Below are 17,218 nucleotides of genomic sequence, written 5' to 3' on the forward strand. Positions count from 1 at the left end.
GTGATTTAGATTGCAAAAAATCACCTACACAGTGTCCTGTTGCAAAATATAGCCCAAAGGAAGCGAGGGTATATGACAGGGTGTCAACCAAATGCCAGGCACAACAGACAATTTGAAAAAGAAGAAGAAGAAGAAGAAGAAGAAGAAGAGCTTTTATCTGTCACATATACATTACAGCACATTGAAATTCTTTTCTTCACATATCCCAGTGATTTTACTGGGATACCTGTAAGAACAGATAGTACAAGCAGATATTTACATTTACATTTTGCATATGCCATTATTCAGAGTGACACAATAATCTTCCTAATACTGCTAAGCAGTTGAAAGTTAAGGGCCTGGCTGAAGGGTGTGGCAGTTTGGCAGATTCCTGGGCTCTGGACTTGAGACACACTTTCCAAGTTTAAGCACCGGTTAAAGACATATCTTTTTAGTTTATTTTTTGAGTCCAAAACATAGCACACATCACATATCATAATCTTGTGCTCCAGTACATCTGATCAAACCCACATTATTAACTTGTGCTTGCTAATATTATGAACAGCAGCTACGCTAATTCCTCTCCACTGCTTCTCTTTCTCTACCCATCCCGAGGCATCCTGAGATTGCCAACCCCGCAAACATCCGAACCATCTAGAGACATACCAGAGCCATTTGGATCCCACTTCATGTAGAGTTTGGATATTGGGCCTCTTTGAATGTTTAAAGGCTCTGGCATGGAAGAGTTGGTGTTGGATCTATGATGATCTTGAATGTTGAGCTATTTATGGGATGCTCAGTAGCTCCTGGTTCCACAATTGAAGGTAAAAGACGGTAGAAAGGACATAACTCATAATCTCACACACTCCGGTACTCATGGTAGTTCTCACTCTCTGGTGTTTTGTATTGTTTTAAGATTTATAATCACACTCGTGATATCACCCAGATGAGGATGGTTTCCCTTTTTGAGTCTGGTTGCTCTCTAGGTTTCTTTCTCATAACATCTAAGGGAGTTTTACCTTGCCACAGTCATCCCAGGCTTCTAATCAGGGATAAATACACATAATTCGCTTTAATTCTTAAATCCTGTAAAGCTGCTTTGAGACAATGTCCATTGTGAAACGCACTATAGAAATAAACTTTAACTTCAGAACGCCATATCCTAACCACTGAGATGGAATTTACCAGTGGTGGTAGGTAACAAAGTCATTGTAATTCGTTAATGTACTTAATAGTTTTTTCTTGTATCTGAAATTTACTAAAGTATTTCCATTTGTTAAGACTTTAACTTTAACTTCACAATTTCAAAGCCAAATATCGTACTTTTTACTTGTTTTGATTGGCCCATGACAGTGGTGGATTTAGGCATAAGCTACATTGGCAGCCACCCAGGGTGGCACGGGGTGTCCACAGAAAAACTACATTTATCTTTTTTTACTGCTCATTTGCACAGTCGCATCAATTATTATATCCTGTCACGGTCAATAAACCTGGCTGGGACTCGGAGTGTGCGCACACCGGCAGGAGAAGTTCCCTCACCCATACACACAGAAAGAAGAGGCGGGGAGGGGGCGTGATGTCAGTAAGAAGAGCTGAATTAAAATTAAAATTAGGGATGACAAAAAAGGTCTAATCCCTCAGGTTCAGAAAAAAAGGAGTGTAGTGGGAAAAGAAAAAAGATAAAACATGGGCTTAACTGGTCTCTGGGGGTTGTAAAGGGCATGCATGGAAGGGCAAGTCAGGTTAGAAGTAGTGACGGGTCTTTCATTAACGATTCAATCATTTTGAACAAGTCTTTAATGCGACTCAGTAGAATGAGTAGTCTTAAAGAGTGGTTTGTTCATTTACTACAGGACGCCCATGAGCAAAGCATCACAAATCTCCGTAGGTTATGTACAGAAAACAGAATTAACATGAGTCCTCTAGTCCAAGTTGTTTGTTGTCACATGGTCACATAATTCCCATATAGGCTATGCAGTGCATTACACACGGAACAATAAAGTGACTCCCATCGATTCTACACAATTAAGTTAATGAGGGTTTATTTGGTCTGAATCTTGACACAGTTTTTACAGTTAAAAACCTACTTTCGGCTTCTCCCATTAGGGGGCGCCACAGCGGATCCTCCGCATGTTTGAATTGGCACGTTTTTATGCCCTTTCTAATGCTACCCTCCCCATTTATCCGGGCTTGGGATCGGCACTGAGAGTGGTTGGTTCCCTGACCAGGGATTGAACCCGGGTCGCATCGGTGAGAGCGCCGCATCCTAACTACTAGACCACCAGTAATTAAAGAAATTATGAGAGATGAGCTACTCATTCTGTTTAGCATTATTTGTCTTTAACTGCATTATTGGAACTATTGTCAAAATTTAAGTATGTAGACATGCTGGAATGAAATAAAGAAAAAGATTCGTTCATTTTGATGAACGAGATACAAAGCACCAAGTCACTAAAATAATTGGATCTTCCCATTACTAGTTACAACTTCCCCTACGCTGTTTGCTTCATTATTTATATAAAGAAAATCATTCTCAAATGTTTTATATGTGGAGTCAAAAGAATTGGTGGTGGTTGTTATACATTATATTCCATCGATGGCATTTTGGCAGACACCTTTATCTAGAGCAACTTTAATAAATATATGGAAATACATGGAAGTCTTCATCAATAAATACATTCCAACGCTGGAATATTCATTCATATTAGACATTCATTATGTTTTCCTCATAGATCAGCTCTGGCATGGAAAATGTTTTACTATCACTGGTTTGAGGACACATGTAGCCTTTCAAACAAAGTCCTGTAGGACTCTTTATGATCTCCAGGTTTAGATCTATTATGCAGACTATGATCAAACCAGACAGCTTTAACTAAACAAGCTTCTAAATCATTTTTTTTAATCCACAGAGACAAGCTCCAACCATCCAAGCATAATAAAAGATGAAAAGATGAAAAAAAAGAAGAAAAAAAAACTTTTAATCTTTAATTGGATGCACTTTAATCTGAAATTCAATACCAGATTTACCACGAGTGCAATCTGACAGGCTGAACACTGGGCTTTCAGATGTTTAAAAAAGCACCTTAACCTTTCAAAGAAGTCCTGTCTGGCCTCTTCATTGATCCACACAGTGCATCTAATAAGATTTCTCATTCCCCAATTAGCAGGCCATCGAGTGGAGTTAATTCTCCTCATTCTTCCAGCGTGGTGACAGAGGCGCCTCGCTAAATAATGCAAGTGCATCGTTTAGCAAGCGCAATGGCTGGCAGCGCTCTTTGTTTTCCTCCAAATTTGCTCACTCGCAGTGGAAAGGAGTCGAACGCAAAGTTCAGCCAAAAGTTCCATTTGGAAGAGAGCGGACGCAAAATGGGAGGAGAAAGGAATTTTCCTGTTTAATCGGATCTAACAACTTTGTGGTTCCAGCCATAAATCTATTTCTGTGAATATATATATATATACAGGCAGGCAGGCAGGCAGGCAGGCAGGCAGGCAGGCAGGCAGGCAGGCAGATAGATAGATAGATAGATGATAGATAGATAGATAGATAGATAGATAGATAGATAGATGATAGATAGATAGATAGATAGATAGATAGATAGATAGATAGATAGATAGATAGATAGATAGATAGATAGATAGATAGATAGATAGATAGATAGATAGAAAAAAATGTAGAGAGTAATTGCTTAAATATTAAAAATATAGAGATTCTTAGAAAAATTAAAATTAAACCAATCAAAAGGCAGGACATCACTTAAGGCCTCTCTATACTGATCTCAGCTGCCATATCATTACTGTATATAGGCATTATTAAATAAGTGAACAAGCGAGTGATTTCGGAAACAGCTTGTGTCACGTTCACCCAATTACTAAATGCCCACATCTGTTCACTAATCGCATACACCTGCAAGTAATCACTAGTCACTGTGTATATAGAAAACTACCTGTGTACCTGTCCTTTGTAAGTAATGTTCTAGTAGTGACTTCTGACTTATGCCATTTCCCCCAGTTTTGATTACTTTTGGGACCTGTTTTTTGATTATTTGCATTCGCCGGTACCTCGACCGAGCCTGTTTATTGACTATGATTATTCTTGGGTCTCAGATGTTTTCCAGTTTGCTTTTAATAAAACTCCTCCCTGTGTTAACTTAGGTTAGCTTTAATATTAAAATCTTTATTCTATTTCATTCTTTTTATATAATTCTTACTTCATATAAATATAATTAATGTCTTTTTTCCATTTACTATTTCTGAAGGGGGCGGGGGGAAAAAAACAAGATTACGAGAATGAAGTCGTAGCAGAATGATGTAATATTTGGAGAAAAAAAAGTCAAAATCGAGAATAAAGTCGAAATATTTTAAGAATAAAGCCTTAGCAATGCAAAATTAAAGCGATAAATCACAGTTTAGCTGTTTTGCATAAAATGGATGTGGAGGATTTGGTTAAATCCTATATTAGGCTAGGATTTAGCTATAAGGAGTTATAATTAGTAAACAGACACTGCAGCGGTTATGTATGAAACTTAATTTTGTTCAGAAACAAATAACAAAGACATTGAGGAAACTGCCTCTTTTGTGCAGCCTGAAGTGCGATCAGTGGTTGACTTTAAGGATATCGATGGTTACTGGATATCTGTGTGATATTCAAAGTCTTTTAAAAAAGAGTCTTTTGAAAAAAAAGTAAAACTTACAAGAATAAGGCCAAAATTTCAGACTTATTACTTTCTTCTTCTTTCGGCTGCTCCCATTAGGGGTCGCCACAGCGGATCATCCGTCTCCATACCACCCTGTCCTCTACATCTGCCTCTTTCACACCAACTACCTGCATGTCTTCCCTCACCACATCCATGAACCTCCTTCTTGGCCTTCCTCTTTTCCTCCTACCTGGTGGCTCCATCCTCAGCATTCTTCTACCAATATAATTCATGTCCCTCCCCTGCACATGTCCAAACCATCTCAATCTCGCCTCCCTCGCCTTGTCACCAAAACATCCTACATGAGCTGTCCCTCTAATAAACTCATTTCTAATCTTGTCCATCCTCGTCACTCCCAACGAAAACCTTAACATCTTCAGCCCTGCTACCTCCAGCTCCACATCCTGTCTTCTACTCAGTGCCACTGTCTCTAATCCATACAACATCGCAGGTCTCACCGCAGACCTATAAACTTTCCCTTTCATTCTTGCAGATACCCTACTATCACAAATCACTCCTGTCACTCTTCTCCACCCACTCCACCCTGCCTGCACTCTTTTCTTTACTTCTAACACACTCTCCATTACTTTGCACTGTTGACCCCAGGTACCTGAACTCCTCCACCGTCTCCACCTCTTTTTCCTGCAACCGCACCACTCCACTGCCCTCCCTACCATTCACACACATGTACTCTGTCTTACTCCTACTGACTTTCATTCCCCTTCTCTCCAGCGCATACCTCCACCTCTCCAGGCTCTTCTCGACCTGCTCCCTACTCTCACCACAAATCACAATATCATCCGCAAACATCATAGTCCAGGGAGACTCCTGTCTGACCTCGTCCACCAACCTGTCCATCACCACTGCAAACAGGAAAGGGCTCAAGGCCGATCCTTGATGTAGTCCAACCCTCACCCTGAACCAGTCTGTCGTTCCTACTGCACACTTCACTGCTGTCACACTGTCCTCATACATGTCCTGCACCACCCTCACATACTTCTCTGACACACCTGACTTCCTCATACAGTACCACAGCTTCTCTCTCGGCACCCTGTTGTACGCTTTCTCTAAATCCACAAATACACAATGCAATTCCTTCTGTCCTTCTCTATACTTCTCCATCAACATCCTCAAAGCAAATAAGGCATCTGTGGTGCTCTTCCTCAGCATGAAACCATACTGTTGCTCACAGATGGTCACCTTTTCTTTTAGCCTGGCTTCCACTACTCTTTCCCATAACTTCATGGTGTGACTGATCAACGTTATTCCCCTGTAGTTACTGCAGGTCTGCACATCTCCTTTATGCTTAAAGATAGTTACCAGCACACTCCTTCTCCATTCCTCAGGCATCCTCTCACCTTCCAGAATCTTGTTAAACAATCTGGTTAACCCTCTGGAGTCTGAGGGTGTTTTTGGCCCCTTGAGAGATTTTGACATGCTCTTACATTTGGTTCTTTTTAGTTGCTTTTAAAATATATTATTGACAAAAGACTTATTACACTGTCTTCAGCACAAACTGGGCTACCATAATATGTAAACAACTTATATGTATGTGTTTGTATTTTTGACAAAATAAGGTTTATGGGTGGTTTTTGAAAAAGCAAAAAAAAAACTCACTGAAATAAGGCCACAAAACCGATAGTAAACATGTTTCCCAAGACTTTTTGAGACCAGAGCTTCTAATGTAGGTTTTTATTTTTTTAATCATGTGAAAATCATCCTGCCTGCTCATTCACCTTAAACAATACATAGATTTAAAATTTAAAAGACACTTTTTACTTTGAAAGGCCATATGTGAAGAGGCGTCTACATGCTGTGACTGACAGCTTCGTAGACAATGGGTCGCATAATGACCTGTCTGTTACATAATGAGCTGTGGATCACTGAGCCAGGATCACAGTGAGAAGTACAGTACTACTAAAAGGAATGCGTTTTCTTTATGGTTTATTTAAAATACACATTAGCAAGGACAGCATTAAAAAGGGAATTGTGTAACAATAAAACAATACAGTACAGTATGTATAAAAAATAAAGAGTGCAACTAAAGCAATAACAATACACAGGGTTCTGCAAATCCTAGCCTGTAGGGCTACAATACTATGCATTAAATAATAATAGTGTATTCATTTGAGGAATCGGCAAGAACAAACAACTTGAACCCCCACTTAGTTGGCTTGGCTTTCATGTACTGTGTCCTCCAAGTGTTAGCTTTGCATGCTACCATCCTCTCATCCACGGCTAAATGTCTTCTAGGATGATAAGTTGCTTTGCATGTCTTACGAATTGTGTCCATAAGCGGTTTCACTCTGAACAGACGGTCATGTTCAGATGTGAACCTCTTTCTGTCATTTTCTTTGTCTGCATCTGGGTGACTCATGTGTACATTCCACAAAGTTGTCCTGTATCTGTCCCTTGACATAATTGTTGCTGGAAAGGGAACTGTGAAAATTCTGCTCTGTCGCCAGTAGTCTATGATGGAGGGCAACTTTACCATTGCCATGTAAAATAAGAGCCCAATGTAGCGATACATCTCACTCACGGTTACGTCTCTCCATTTGTATTTGCGTCCCTTGGCTATTGACTTGGCAGCTTGAGCATTTGTGTTGTGGCACAGAGTTGACACAACATTTTCCAGGAAAAACATTTTATATAGACTACATGGAGAATGAGAGTCAGAAGACCTCAGTTGAGGTTCAGGTTCACGTGTGGGCAGGAATCGCAGAGTCTGTGGAACTGTGTCGTTATCTGTCTGATCTTTCCATGACATGGTGGACTGTGTGTGCTGCCTTTGCCCTTTTTGGAGCAGGTGCTTGATCACATCTGTTTATGAAACACACACACACACACAAACATTACTAATTGTGTCATTGGTAAAGTTGTTTGCATAGGTCATACAATGCAATAATGATTCAAACTAAATACAATTTAAGAAAATATAAAATATGTACTTACTCAGGATGATTCTCGGTCGAACTCAAAATGGAGAGACACCTGTGTGGCCTGGTGTGAGTTTTCAGTGAAGGCAAGGGTGATGCAGCCACACTCCTAAAAATAAATCAAACAATATATTTTAGGATGATGAATAAACTTGAACAATATATATGTGTTAGCATACATTGTACAGCCTATAGGCCTATTTGTTGATGGGCAATAGGACAGATAAATGTTTGTTGATGGGCCATAGACCATAATGCATCTCAGACATTTACACCATCACCATTTACAGCTGAGCAAATAATATTGTCATTGATAACTCCACTGCCATCTCTCCTATATATCTCCATGCTTCTACAGGTATGTCATCTGGTCCAACCGACTTTCCACTCTTCATCCTCTTAATCGCTGCTCTCACTTCCTCCTTACTAATCCTATCTACATCCTGCTTTACCAACTCCACATCATCCAACCTTCTCTCTCTCTGATTTTCCTCATTCATCAGCTGCTCAAAATACTCCCTCCACCTTCTCAACACACTCTCCTCACTAGTCAACACATTTCCCTCTATCCTTTATTGCTCTAACTTGCAGCACATCCTTCCCAGCCCGGTCCCTCTGCCTGGCCAATCGGTATAAATTCTTTTCTCCTTCCTTAGTGTCCAACCTCTCATACAGCTCCTCATATGCCTTTTCCTTGGCTTTCGCCACATCCCTCTTTGCCTGCTGCCACATCTCCTTGTACTCCTGCCTACTTTTCTCATCACTCTGTCTATCCCACTTCTGTTTTGCCAACCTCTTTCTCCTTATGCTCTCCTGCACTTCCTCATTCCACCACCACGTCTCTTTGTCTTCCTTTCTATTTCCAGATGTCACAGCAAGTACTTTTCTAGCTGCCTCCTCATCACTCCTGCAGTAGTTTCCCAATCACCCAACACCTCATCACCACCACCGAGCCCCTGTCTGACCTCTTCCCGAACCTCACACTACACTCTTCCTCCTTCAGTTTCCACCATCTTATTCTTCTTCAGTCCTCACTCTCCTCCTCTTCTTCTTCGCCTCCAAAACCTACAGACCACCATCCGATGCTGTCTAGCTACACTGTCCCCTGCCAACACCTTACAGTCTCCAATCTCCTTCAGGTTGCATCTCCTGCATAGAACATAGTCCACCTGTGTGCACCTTCCTCCACTCTTATACGTCACCCTATGATCCTCCTTCTTCTTAAAATAAGTGTTCACCACTGCCATTTCCATCCTTTTAGCAAAATCTACCACCATCTGCCCTTCCACATTCCTCTCCTTAAAACCATACCTACCCATCACCTCCTCATCACCTCTGTTCCTTCACCAACATGCCCATTAAAATCTGCCCCAATCATCAATTGTTCTTTCCTAGGTACACCATCTACCACTTCATCTAATTCACTCCAGAATCTTTCCTCCTCCTCCATCTCACAGCCAACTTGTGGAGCATAGGCACTGATGACATTTATCATCATCCCTTCAACTTCCAGCTTCACGTTCATCACCCTATCAGAAACTCTTCACCTCCACTACACTCTTACTGTACTCTTCCCTCAGAATCACCCTTCACCATTTCTCTTTCCATCCACACCATGATAGAACAGTTTGAACCCACCTCCAATGTTCCTGGCCTTACTCCCTTTCCATTTGGTCTCCTGAACACACAACATATCTACCTTTCTCCTCTCCATCATATCAGCTATCTCTCTCCCTTTACCCATCATAGTACCAACATTCAAAGTACCAACCCGAACCTCCACTCTCCTACACTGCTCCTTTCCCTGCCGTCTCTGTAGACGTCTTTCTCCTCTCCTTTTCCTCCTTCGGCCAACAGTAGCCCAATTTCCACCGGTACCCTGTCGGCTAACGATACCTGTGGCGGTTGTTGTTAACCCGGGCCTTGACCGATCCGGTATGAAATTCTCATTTGTCATATTTGATGTAGCACATGTTTTACGCTGGCTGCCCTTTCTAACGCAACCCTCCCTATTTACCCAGGCCCTGGACAGGCACTAAGAGTGCACTGGCTTGTGCATCCATAATGGCTGGGTTCAGACTTATTACTTTATTCTCGTAAATTTATTTTTTATTAATTTATTTATTTTTACAAAAACACGTCATAATTTCACCTCATTATATGAAGAATTCAATTCAGTTTAATTCAGATTTATTTGTAGGGCACTTTTTACCATGGACATTCTACCAGAGGATCTTTACAGAGATAAAGAGGCTATAAAGATAGAATGTATAAGTTAGTAATTATAAGTTTGTTCCTTCTAAGTCTATCCCTGATGAGAGTACCAGTGGTGAATGTAGCATTGGGAAAAAACTCTGTGAGATGGCATGAGGAAGAAACCTTAATAGGAACCGAGGATTTAAAATGGAACATCCTGAACAGCGAACATCCATTCATTATACTTCCATCATTGTTGAGGTGCTGTCCAGTAAAAGGTGCTTAAATGCATTACTTTTCATTCAAACTGCACTCCTGCACCATAGTAGTACAGTGTTTTTATTAATTCCAGTTCAAATCCATTATCATGCTATAGTTCTTGAGTTGCCCAGTAAAATGTATGGATCTTTAGAAGGGAACTGCAAAACAACAAAGCTCATTTAAGCTTTCTATTCTATTTGTATGAACATTGTGATAACATTTTGTTAACGTTTTTTTTGTTTTTCTGCTTTTATTTACAAAGACAATGCACAGCAAAGGGCATGCCTGTCTTGCTTTCCCGATAAAGCCAATTTACATTCAACTTTTGTGCCTGCATGACTTAATTGCCTTGATGCTGTGGGCATGGCTCTGTGTTCTAATTAAACACTAAAATATTTATGGCTGCAAAAGGAGCCCTGTCCTCATCTTTGCAAGCTTCAGGAGCAAAAAAAAAAAAGAGTGAAAAAGGTGTATTTTTTGTGTATTAAAAAATTGACCATGTAGTTTAATAGTAAATAATTTTTTTTTAAATAAGGCTAAATTGTAGTAGCTTTTATTGTCAATTCATCCAGATATTTTAAAGCACCCAGTAAAATGAAATGATGTTCCTCCAGGACCAAGGTGCTACATAAAAGCGCATCAATTTAAATAACACAAAACTAACCAGAAGAAACAAACCTATAGATGGCAGGGGGTGAAGAATGTGTGTGAGGGGTGTGTGTGTGGTTTTTACTGTGTTGGTGGTTTTGCAGATGCTGTGTGTTGTGCTATATCCTATGATGAAGGGAAGAGTTACCCAATTGATCTTCTCAGCCATTTTCACTATCCCCTGCATGGTTTCCATTTGCTGTAGAACTTTTAGATAGTCTTTCTGTAGAATGTAGTAAAGATGGATAGTAGTAAAGATGGAGCTGGACTTTTCCTCAGCCTCCTCAGGAAGTAATAAGTGGGCAGAGTGTTGTGCTGTGGGTTACCACCCAGAAGATACATTCAATGACGTTGAATAAACTTTTAATTTCATTATAACAGCAGGAAATGGTTGTTTCCTCGGCCGTCTGTTCTTCTTTCATCATCTTAACATTAATAAGGGCTAAAATGCAAAAAAGAAATGAAAATGACCACCATCACAAACACCACCATAATAACCACATCACAACAAACACCCCCCCAATAAACACATAATTCTCAATGAATGTGAATCAGGTGCAGAGGTCACATGACAGCAGTGTGATATAATGCTGTATCATCATTTACCTTTGTCTGTTTTTTTACCTCAGTGGTTTGGACAGCTGGCCAGAATGACGTTTTTTATTCCTCCTGAGTTCTTCCAGAACTCAGTGTCCAATAATCTGTTTCTAGAAGTGTGCTTGGAAAACCCCTTTGAGCTTTTCTTGGCAGATTTGTCTCCCTGAAAGCTTTCTGAATCATTCTCAAATCCTCCCACTTCTTACTTTATTATAAGCAAAATTTTCTGACCAGCATACAACCTTTGCTCACTTCTTTTGATCGATAGGGATGGTTTTATTTATTTTCAAAAATGACACAAATGTGGTACAAATTTTTACTCATGACACAGTAATGAATTGTCCGATAAGAACAAAAATATAGGAGCAAACTTTATTACGTCCATCGATTTGAAAATCAACTCTTCTTTAAAATACTTTGTACTTCTGACCTAAAGCTTGTGATTCAAAGTGGGATACACTTTATAGACAAATGCATTGAGACACCTGGTTCTTCTTCAAACTTTTCCCACAAAGCTGGAGGCACACAATTCTACTGGAGGTCTTTGGATGCAGTAGAATTCGATGTTCTATCGATTGAACCAGGAAACGTCTGTTCCAGCGTAATAGCATGACCCTTTGCACAAAACCAGTTCTATAAAGATATGCTTTACATGGGTTGAAATGGAAGATCTCTGACTTTCAGAACAAGAGCTTTGGATAAATTGAGTGATTAATTGATTTGAATTCAAACCAGTGGTGGTTGTTGAGCTGGTTGTGATAATGGTGGCTGTTGAGATTGTGGTGGTTGTAATAATGGTTGTTACGATATTGCTGTGATGGTGGTACTAGTGGAAGATGTTTCATCAGACTTTGGAGTGTCTTTGTCGACCCTCTAATTTGTGATCGTTCATCAGTCAAATAATGATGTAGGTAATTTTTTATAAGTAAACATATCACATTCTATCCTAAAATTACCATTATTCACATCAGCAAATAACTCTTAACTCTTAAACACATTTAACACTCATAATACAATATTCCCAATTTTTCCCTCCCAATTGACATCCTCATCATTTCTACTTACATTACATTACCATAGAAAAACCCTAGTTATAGGAATGGTGATTGTAATGTGATTGTAACTCTGGAACCATGGATGGATTGGAGATAATGGAATCAGTGTATTTGTAATCCTTTACCTTTATCTTCTTTGGAGTGTTTTTTAGTGTGTAATGGTAACTGAGTGTGTTAAGATGATGGAATTCCCTAATATTAATTCAACTCAAACAGAGCTACTTTAATTTTGTGATAGAAGGAACACCTGGCTTGGTCTGGTGTGTGTGCGTGCATAGACTTCACTCTTCGGGGGAAAGTATCGATCTGTGGCAGAAGGAGGCTAACCCAGATGGACGTCCCTTGAGTTCAGAGACAATGACTAAAGTAACAGATCAATTTGTATGTGTACGTACACATACAACACACAATCTTGTTACCCGTTTCACTTTTCCACCCTTGGGAATCTATTGGCTAATACATAGACCTCCGAAAGTCAAGACCAGTTTTTCGTCACGGTTTGCTTTAGGAAAAAAAACAATGTTTTTTAGAGAGGGATCGTTTAAAAGATCAGAATTTTTTTTCAAGGTTTAAACATTTTGTGGTGCGAAATTAGTGTGTTATTTATCGATTTTCTGAATAAATTCTTAGAACCTGATAACTTCCTCGTTCAAGGTCCATTTAGGAACAAAGGTTGTTTTGCCTAGTTTAGGCTTAGAGACTTAGTGGCAGGATTTCCCTAAGTATCACAAATACATCAGAATTAATTTAATACCAGTTGCAGGTCATGCAGATCACATCTAGGACTTTAGTGGTGTCCTACCTGAATTAATCCACCTCTAAATACTATCATTATAATGCCATGACTAAGGAACCCATCAATATTATACAGAAACGTAGTATGACAGAGGGCTGCATTACAGACAGTCGTGTAAATGTCCTCACAATGAAACTAACTTCTTCTCTGTCAGTCATTGTGCAATGAAAAAAAAAAACAGCTAATAAAATGACATTAATATTTTTGAGTTTGTGCAGTTTTCTGCAGATCCAGATTGTGAGCTCTGACTAATGCAACTTTCTGACTATCCAATCAGAAGATGTGAAATATTAGGCATTAATGGGGAGCTTCTAGACTTTTAGGAGTGGCCAAATTGCAATCTAATTGTTTAAAGCAGCTTCAAGCAACATGAAGAGCCCGCAAGTGCTAACCGTGAAGGACTTACGACAAATGGATAAACCTTTAACCCTGGCAACACCTGATGTGACAGCTGAAATCAGATTTTAGCTGTAACTTCAACCAAAACTTACCCTTGCACTTACACTGACGCACTCTTCCGGGTCGGCGACCCTCTTCTCGTTTTTGCTACTGCCTCAAAAAAGCAAGCCATGGACACAACAGAGACAATCTGCAGAGGGCGGCGCTCCAGCCTCAGACCTCCTCAGAGGCCGGCGTTCCGCCTCAGACCTCCACAGAGGGCATCACTCTGACACTGATCTTCACTCTGCTGCTGGTCCATGCAGAAAAAGTTGCTTAGCTACTGATCGTTACTCTGTCACTGATCTCCGCAGAGGGCGTCACTCCATCCCAAATCTATGCAGAGGGCATCGCGTCTTCCCAGACTTATGCAAAGGGCATCGCTCCATCCCAGCACGTCGGCCAGAAAGCAGAGACCGCTCCCTAAAGGGGCAGCCACCAGGAGGCTTGCTCCATCTTTATCTGTACTTTCCCGTCTTCCAAGGTGTCCTACCTAGTTGCGTCTCCGCTTCAAGTCCTGCTGTGTCCGTGCTGGCACCTGAACTTCCTCGAAGATGCTTGTGCCTGTCTAGTAGTCCAGTATTTCCTTTGTCTTTTTATTATTCTCATTAAAGACAGTTTATTGGTACTCTGTGACACAGAAATGAAATGCAGAGAATAGACTATTGGGAAATGTTTTTTTACAGTATACAAAAAAGCACAATATACACAGAATATTGAAACACACTTATCCAGATTAGCTTACTGTACACTCCCATTTTCATACAACAAAGCAGACAGTTGAGGCCTTGCATGAGGACAGTCTTATGCTGCTAGGATTTGAACTCATGACCTTTCAATCTTAAATCCCACAGGTGAGATGAGGTAGCCACTGAGGTACGATTTGACTTGTAATAAAAGAGTGATGACTACTTACATTTACAATGCAGTCAGTGTTAAAGGTCCAACAGGGGCAGCTAAAATGTGTACTTTTGCATTCTGAGTGGAAGTCTAAGACAGTAGGAAACATTTACATTTGCATTTGTGGAATTTGGGGCATTTGGCAGACACCTTCATCCAGAGCAACTTTCAAGTATCTCATTCAGATAACTGAGCAATTGAAGGTTAAAAGGTTTTGCAAGCTTTGGGTTCAGGCTTTTGGGTTTTATAGGAGGCTACTCTACTCCAACCCATGTAAAGCGTATCTTCATGGAGCTGGCTTTGCTGAAAACAGGTTTGGGTCTCCTAGTTCATGTGAAGGAAAAATTTCATGCACAACAATTGTGTGCCTCAAACTTTGTGTTAACAGTTTGGGGAATTTACACTGTATATATTTAATTGTTTTTAGAGCTTAGCCCTGCTCAGCTGTGTGAATACACTCAGCTGCCAATGGCATATTTCTGTGTGACATCTTTACCTTGAAGAAAAGCAGAGGAGGGGGCCTCAGTCATTCATATCGATTTGCGATCTATAAACAGCGGAGCCCATTTCAGTAAATGCCAAGCCGTTTTCAGGACAATGATGTCGGGGTTATTTTTTGCACCGAGACGAAACAAGAGCGACTGCTCTCTAGTGAAAAACAGGTGGCAAAAAACAAGACGATGCTTCCCCCAGTCTCATTTTGTTTTCCTTTCTCTTTTTATCTTCAAGGCTGGTTGAAAGCATCAAGTTTTGTCAAGTGTTAGGGAACAAGACAAAAGGCAGGGTTCAAGAGTGAGTCATAGACAGATGTGGCGGAAAGAATCCGGTAATTTTCCAAAATAAAACATTGTTCAGAATCAGATAATAAATAAATAACGGAAATAATGTAAGTTATTTATTCTTTCTGTGCGGCCCAGGACCAATTGACCCATGGACTGGTGCCGGTCTGTAGCCCAGGGGTTGGGGACCACAGGCTTAGAGCCTTTTGCTTGGCTAACGATACCTGCTTACAGAGGCAAACTCGACAGTCTGAATCTTAGGCAGAGGATATAAGAATGAACTAATATTTCGTAAGTAGGCTGCTCAATCCTTGCCCATGCATAAAGAACAATTTATTTAGTCCCTTTGTCATAACTTGCTAAGTTAGTGATAGCCAGAAATCAGAAGGTCCCAGAAATCAGAAGGTCTATGCTTCATTCATGAGCCTTCAGTTTGTACCAACCTGGTCATAGATTTGCAGTAACACCAGACAACATAATCAACTACTGTAGATATAAATGTTTTGGGGCAATGTCACATTTAATCAAGAATTTTACATTTATTTGCCAGGCAATAATCAATAAACAAATGTCAAATCTGAAACAAATAAGAAATAAGAAAGTTGCACAACAGGATCACCATAAGGTGGCTCCATCTTCAGCATTCTCCTACTGATATACCCCATGTCCCTCCTCTGCACATGTCCAAACCATGTTGATCTTGCCTCCCTCACCTTGTCTCTAAAATGTCAGTTTTGCCAACCTCTTTCTCCTTATGCTATCCTGCACTTCCCCATTCCACCACCACGTCTCTTTCTATTTCCAGAAGTCACACCAAGTACTTTTTTGGTGTCTCTCATCACTTCAATTCAATTCATTTCAATTCAATTTGTTTTTATTTTATAGCGCTTTTAACAATGAACATTGTCTCAAAGCAGCTTTACACAGATAATGTGGTGATTAAAAGTGAATACATTCTTTATAAGTAAGTTTGTCCCTGATGTGCAAGCCGGTGGTGACTGATGCAAGGAAAAACTCCCCGAGATGGCATAAGGAAGAAACCTTGAGAGGAACCAGACTCAAGAGTAGTGAATCACTTCTGCAGTAGTTGCCCAATCATCCAGCACCTCTTCACCACCACCGAGCCCCTGTCTGACCTCTTTCCTGAATCTCACACTACAGTCTTCCTCTTTCAGTTTCTACCATCTTATTGTTTCAGTCTTTACTCTCCTCCTCTTCTTCTTCCCCTCCAAAACCATCCTACAGACCACTATCCGATGCTGTCTAGCTACACTGTCCCCTGCTTATACCTTACAGTCTCTAATCTCCTTCAGGTTGCATCTCATACATAGAACATAGTCCACCTTTGTGCACCTTCCTCCACTCTTATGTGCCATTTCCATCCTTTTAGCAAAATCTACCATCATCCTAGGTATACCTTCTGAAACTTCATCTAACTCACTCCATAATTTTTCATTTTCCTCCATCTCATAACCCACTTGTTGAGCATAAATATCAAGTACAGTACCTTAAATTCCAGGAACTTCTAAGTCAACTTTCTTGAATTAACTTGACTTGATTTAACTCCAGGATTAACATGTGATAGACTATTATGTCTGAACTAGATCCAGGTGGGGTGGGTGGGGTTTTGTAAAAGCAACTTAACATTGTAAGCATCACAGGCTTAATGGAGCTCCTAAATCTCCAACAGTGTTGCCACCTCATTTCAGAGGAAAGTGTCTTATGAATACTTATGAAGTCCCTAGGAGACATCTTGATTTGCAAATGAAACTGTGTTACATGATTAGGTGAGATTTTCTGGAAAGGTTTGTAGAATAGAATAGAATAGAATAGAATAGAATAGAATAGAATAGAATTGATAGAACTGATTGAACATAGATTGATTTTTGGGATCAATGGTGATCATAGATTGTTCTTTGGAAACAAAAGTGACAAAGGA

This window comes from Silurus meridionalis, chromosome 29 (assembly GCF_014805685.1).
Source record: "Silurus meridionalis isolate SWU-2019-XX chromosome 29, ASM1480568v1, whole genome shotgun sequence".
Taxonomy (NCBI): domain Eukaryota; kingdom Metazoa; phylum Chordata; class Actinopteri; order Siluriformes; family Siluridae; genus Silurus; species Silurus meridionalis.